General features: G+C 37.3%; 1 protein-coding gene across 1 annotated transcript in view; it reads left to right on the top strand.

Moving 5' to 3' along the window:
- ADGRV1 (adhesion G protein-coupled receptor V1) overlaps positions 1 to 6,000 on the top strand; it is a 282,378-nt gene that overhangs the window by 3,336 nt on the left and 273,042 nt on the right. Inside the window, exons 4-6 of the mRNA XM_041463583.1 lie at positions 1,352 to 1,456; positions 2,662 to 2,827; positions 5,028 to 5,188. The gene's annotated coding sequence lies outside the window, so the exon portion shown is untranslated. The remainder of the gene's footprint in view (positions 1 to 1,351; positions 1,457 to 2,661; positions 2,828 to 5,027; positions 5,189 to 6,000) is intronic.

The raw sequence follows: 6,000 nt of genomic DNA, 5'->3' as shown, positions 1-6,000 counted from the left end.
GGGGGGGGCGGGGGAAGCTAATCAGTTAGTGAGATAACATTTCAATGTTTCTCTTAAAAAGAGAAGAGTCAATTCTTAGGTTGAAAAATATAGGGGACTTTGTGTTTCCAAGTAGTTATTTTCCTCATTTGAAAGGAAGCAAACAGAATGCCTAGTTGTGAGCTGGGAAAGCAAGTTGTATGCAGCATCTGGAATCCTCTTGCTTTTATTTTTAAATAGCTTTTGTGGACTTTGAAATTAAGACCAGATTAGATGCAGGAGATATGGAGAGGTTTTAGTATTTTTATTATGTCTTACCTTCAGAAAAACATGCTTTTGGTAACCATTCTATTTGAATTTCTAGTCTAGTGCTTGACATGCTCAGAAGTTGTGTGTCTTGATGGATATTTGATGAGAAAACTACTTATTTGCTGGATAGAATGTACATTGTCAGTGACCTGCTGCAAATGCAGAGGTGAACACACTTGAAGAAGCAAGACTGTGACTTCATTGAGCAACACTAACTCCATAAGAGAAGCAGGCAGGCAGGTCTTGGCAAGTTCTCATCTTGCTTCTTCTCCGTGTGGCACACAAGCATGCACTTTGGTTTGAAATGAGCTATGTAACATTGTGAGACCAAACTAACCCTTCACAGATGACATTCTTCTTGCATCATTAGAGTGACACAAAATGACCTAAATTGTCTCAAAATGGCATGATAGAGCTTGATCACCCAAATCTAAGATGCACTAAGTTGAAACAAGACAGTTATTTTCTCATTAAGTGTTCATTTTTAGTACAGTTTTATATTTAAATTGACATTTTTAAAAAACCATGTCACTTTTTGTGGAAGTCCTGTCAAATGAGAGTTCATTAATCAAAAAGTTATGATTATATGAATAGTGTTTCTGTTGTAATGTGAGTTAAAATATAGCAGCCTTTAGTGAGCAGATGCTAGGAACCATTTACTTTTTCCTACTACTAGGAATAATTCAAGTTTTTATGTTAAAAACTCTTTTAAAACATCAGCATGCTTTATCTGCATACAAGTTAGGAGCTGTACCATAAACAGATTAAACTTTATGAAATTGATTATAGGAAGCATAAACAAATTAATATTTGTCCACTGAAAAAAAACATGATGCGCTTGGAAGTTCTCATTTTTTGGTTTCTTAAATCCTGGACATTTCTAAAAAATAGTAGATCAAAATCTGATTTTACCTACATATATCAGCACATGAACTAGTCTGGCATAAACCGATCAGTCAGAAGTGTAATACTCAATTTTGTCATACAGTCTTTTCATTTTATTAACATTGTTTGCATTTGTCTATTTTTTTCTATTTCCTGCATGTGTTTGTTTATTTATGAGGAACCTATGCAGTAAAATCGTGATCATGACATTAAAGTACTCCCAGCCCAACAAAAGGATGTGGTAAAGTTCAGGAAAAAGAGCAGTGCAAGTGTCTGGCATCAGGTATCACTTGGCAGTGGTTGTGCATTTCTCTGGCATTGGGTGGCTGGATAGGAGTCTCCAGAGAGTGCAGGCAGGACAAACAAAAAGTGGTCAGAAACTTCATTTCACATTTTGAAGAGACAACCCAACTGTGATCCTAAGCTGCTGTGGGATAGCAGGTCAGAAGTTTGCTAGTACAGACCAGTCAGGCTGTGAGATGAGCACACCTCTTTGGTATAAGTCTTGGTTGGTTCTGCCCTCTTTTGAAGCCTGACTTAGCAAAGTTCCCTGAAGACTATGCTACTAAAGCCATGTTCTACAGTTTATTTCAATACTGCCAGTTGGATGTGGTCCCCAGTGTGAATCACACTAAATAATAAGAGAGAAAGGAGAATGCAACCTAGATGTCAGCAAAACAAATAAGAATCAAAAATCGAGGTACAGCTGCACACGCTGCACATGCACAGGGAAGGATATTAGTGCTTGTGGCCATCTCTAGCATTGTCTGTCTTGCACAAACACTCAGCACCATGGACCATCATTCAAAGAAAATCCACTTAAAAAAAGAAAAAACAAACTAACAGCTGACTACCAAGACCAAGTGAATTTCTTGGAGGAAAATATTCTCTATCTTGTCATTGCTCTGTGAAGAAGCAAGATCAGCTTCAGTATCTGCCTGTATCTGGTGGATATTACGTATTTTTGAAGTGCATTGTATTGGAGAGCTTGATTTATAAATAAGACGTAAAGAATAACTTGTCTGTTACATCATAATTAAGCATTGATCTATGAAAGAGCTATGCATATGCTTCTTGTTCCTCATTCTGAGTAGTTGAACCTGTGCAGGACTAAAATTTCAAAATTTTTTAAATCTCTTTGTTTAGTGCTTGCATTCAAATAGATACTTAGCCTAGAATTCTGAAACTTGGATGTTTCAGGTGAAAACGCAGGTGAATTTTAGTGGCATTTATGAATAAAAAAATTGTTATAGCGCTTATTTTTGGTTTCTGATATTTGTAGATTAAGATTTCAGTACCTCTTACTGAAAGCCAAATGGCACTGATATAACACAAAAATCTTACTTAATAGAAACAAAAATGTCAAGAAGAGAAAATACACATGCCTGAAAAGCCTTTGTTAGATGTTTTTTTCTGCTTGCTCCTTTAAGTCGTGTTCTTTCTCAGGGATTTGTTTCTAACTCCCTCTTCTGTGGTCTTTTCTTTCAGATGATGCCAATGAAGGGAAAAGGCAAGGTTTCAAAACAAATAAACAAACTGGAGTCTGTTGTTTCTCGTGCTTTCAGCATTGGTTTACTTGCAGCAGAGCCATTTTTTGCTTACAGACTTTTAATGATTTCAGAACAAAGGGTATCCAAACAAACAAAGAAGTGAGGTGTGTACTTAATACACCTTATTTACTGCTTTTATTGAAAAGAGAAGCTAAGGCTGACCCGGAGGCATAATTCTGTGCAATGCCAAATCTATTGTAGGTCCAATACCAGTGCTGATTGTTTGTCTCTGACATTTGTAAGGGTTGGGAGTGCAGTGTGGGCTGCATGCTGAGTTGTTAAAAGTGTGTGTGGAGTGTCTGATGTCAATCACCATCATCCTTCCAGCTGCTTGAGGACTATCACTGACAAAATCCTATGGTAGCTCTCTTCCTCACATGTAGCAAAAAGAAGCACAGATCCCTGGAGTGGTATGATGAAAATGAAAAAAAGTAATTAGGAAATCCTCGGGGTTTGAGAGAAAACATAGAGTGTACCATGTGTTGAGTCAGAGAGCACAGCAAAAGGTACAGTCATTTTGGGCCTGAATGCAGTTTTGTGGAAAGAGTCTGTGAGAATAACCATATGAATTACTGAGCCCAGGTCTGAGTTCTCATTCATCCTTAGTTTTCTAGCTCAGTAATTAGCAATGTTTAATGTGCTCAGGCCTTCTGTAATTGAGAACTAATGACTGCTAAGGCAGCCCCTCTGATAGCTGGTGGGAGGTGAGCTTTGTACAGAGACTGGATGAAAAGAGGAAAACATAAAATAAATCATATAAGCTGAAACAACATTGTAGAATAAAAGATAAAAACAATCATATACGTCTAGTATTCTTTCAGCTAGTTGATCCAGAGAGGAAAAACAATATTGTATCTAGATTTTAAAGCTGAAATATAATAACAGTATGGTACTGAAAAACATGGTACTCTCATGTTCATGCATTAAGTTCTGCCTAGTGGAAAATTCTGTACTATTAGTATTGGTTTTAGAGGGAATGTTCTTGTTCCTTTTTTTTTTTTTTCTTTTTTTTTTTCTTTTTGCAAGATAAACTGGTGCTGGTAATGCATAATAAAGTATTGATCAAAAAATATGGTCAGATATAAACCAAGGTGAACTAGTGCAAGAAATGATTAAACATATACAACAGGTTATCAAAGAGAACAACCTGAATTCCTTTTACATGCACAGCATAGTTTTTTAGAAGAAAAAATACATTTGAAATTTTTTAAAAAGATATTTTTTGTAATGTTTGGTGAATCATCTCAATATTTCCTCAACTCTTAAGAACTGTAGTTTGTTCTGATTATTAATGTCTACTTTTCCATATGCATATTAGATTGTTCATGCCTTTATCAGTTATACTGCAAATTTTTATTTATCAACATTGATTTTCTCTTTAGCTGTATACAGAGTTAATAGAGAGATTCTCCTTACCTAACAAAGCTGGGTAGTAGTCTGAGATAATTATTTGGACTCCCTATTTTGTCAGAGGAGGGAAATAGCTACCTCTTAGAGGCAGTTCATACTGTCCTGCTATGAGTTTACACTAGGCTGGATGGCTTGTTAGGTGGAATGCTTCTACTTTAAAACATCATTTTTTATAAGCAAAACATTTTTTGTAAAATGCTTTTTACTAAGTAATTTTTCTAACCTTTCATCATTCTCCAGCATCTTCTTTGCCTTTCCATGTTTGTTTAAATTATTCCCAAATTATCATAACTCAGTACAGATTGATGTAGTGACTAGGCTAATGACATCAGGAGGCATAGAGTGTACTAGATTCTGTCTTGGTTTTGCCTGAATACTTCTGTGCTCTATTTATTCCTTCTCTCCTTTACTGAATAAGAAGAAATTTTGATACTTATTTGCTATTAAATGTGAGAATTTGTGTGTTTGGGGGCCAACACTGATAAGATCTGAGTGTTGCCTTTGTTTTTGTCTCGTGGCTCAGGATTTGCTTGGGGTGGTGGTGACTGTTAAATATGAATTTGATATTAGCTAGAGTGAGTCTGGAATGCTTCATCTAGAATTGGAAATGGTTTCTCTAATAGAGGATTGTTTCTCCCTGAGCACTGAATTAAGATGAGCTGCATGTTTGGGTGCCACTGAGAACTTGAGTCCAAAATGTGTTATAATCCAATAATAAAACATGTCTGTTTTGCGGTGCAGAGTAATACAACAGTGTAGCCCAAGCTGAGTAAGACCTGCCAAGGCGCTGGTGGGAGGGGCTGGCTCTATCTCAATTACGGCAGTACAGCGGCAATTGCTGGGCTTTGAAAAAAATTTTGTCCTCTTCTATCCCGTCCCCTTTTATCTCCACAGCAGTGGGAAGGCGGCAGCAGTCAGGAGAGGGAGGAGAGTGCTGGGCGCTGCTCAGAAGAGGGAGGAGTAGGAGACGGGAATGCATAATACGTGAGTGACAGGGGGTGTGCTGGCGGCTGGCGGAGTGCAGAAGACGCAGATGTTCCTGTCCCAGGGTCCAGGTACGTTTATTCTCCCTCTCTCTGAGGCAGTAGTTGTTCTGGAAGCATCCTGTGTCAGCTGCAGAGATGTTCCCTGTTCAGCCCGATGTTCTGCAGGCAGCACCTATTGCGGCAGGGACGGGGTTTAGCAGCGTCAGACACTGAGCCTGTCGCTCATCCATGAGGGGCTGCTGGAGGGTGACAGTCTGCTAAGGTTTCTGTTCCAGGAGCTTCTCTTTCTGCTCTGCAAAGCCGGGCAGGTGGAGACAATAGTCTTTCCAATGGAAAATTCTGTTCTCAGGGGATGCTATCAGGATGCAGCTCAGTCTGAAGCCAACAATTTTTGACTCTCAAAAAAGAGTAAAACATTGACAGTTTAAATTAGGTGAAAATAGAAGGGAAGGAGTTGCCTATGCACTGTGTATTTTAAAGTAGAGTGAGTTGAAAGTAAGAATGAATTTTTCAAATAATTGTCTAATAGGAAATGAGTTTTAAACATTAATAATTACAATATGACATGTGAGTGATTATAGTTAGAAATACTGCTTTTGCATCTTGCTTTTAGTGTGTTGATTCTATGTAAGACATTGCATAATTCACTCTTGCTAACCCAGATAAAGTTAAGATCAAATGTATATGGAACTGCTTGTCAAAAATCATTCATTGTTTTTTGATGAATCTGTAATTGCTTTATAGTGCAGATGTGAAATAACATATGATTTTAAAAAATCCTATTCATTATATACAAGCCAAAAGTGTTTTTGGTTTTTTTCTTGATAGCACTTTACACATGTTTTCTAGAGTAGATCTTTCAGTGAAGTATTAAGTATTTT

Source organism: Pyrgilauda ruficollis, unplaced genomic scaffold (genome assembly GCF_017590135.1).
Source record: "Pyrgilauda ruficollis isolate IOZ18807 unplaced genomic scaffold, ASM1759013v1 scaffold167, whole genome shotgun sequence".
Lineage (NCBI taxonomy): Eukaryota > Metazoa > Chordata > Aves > Passeriformes > Passeridae > Pyrgilauda > Pyrgilauda ruficollis.
Note: the sequence above shows the minus strand (reverse complement) of the source record. Positions and strands in the feature narration are given on the sequence as shown.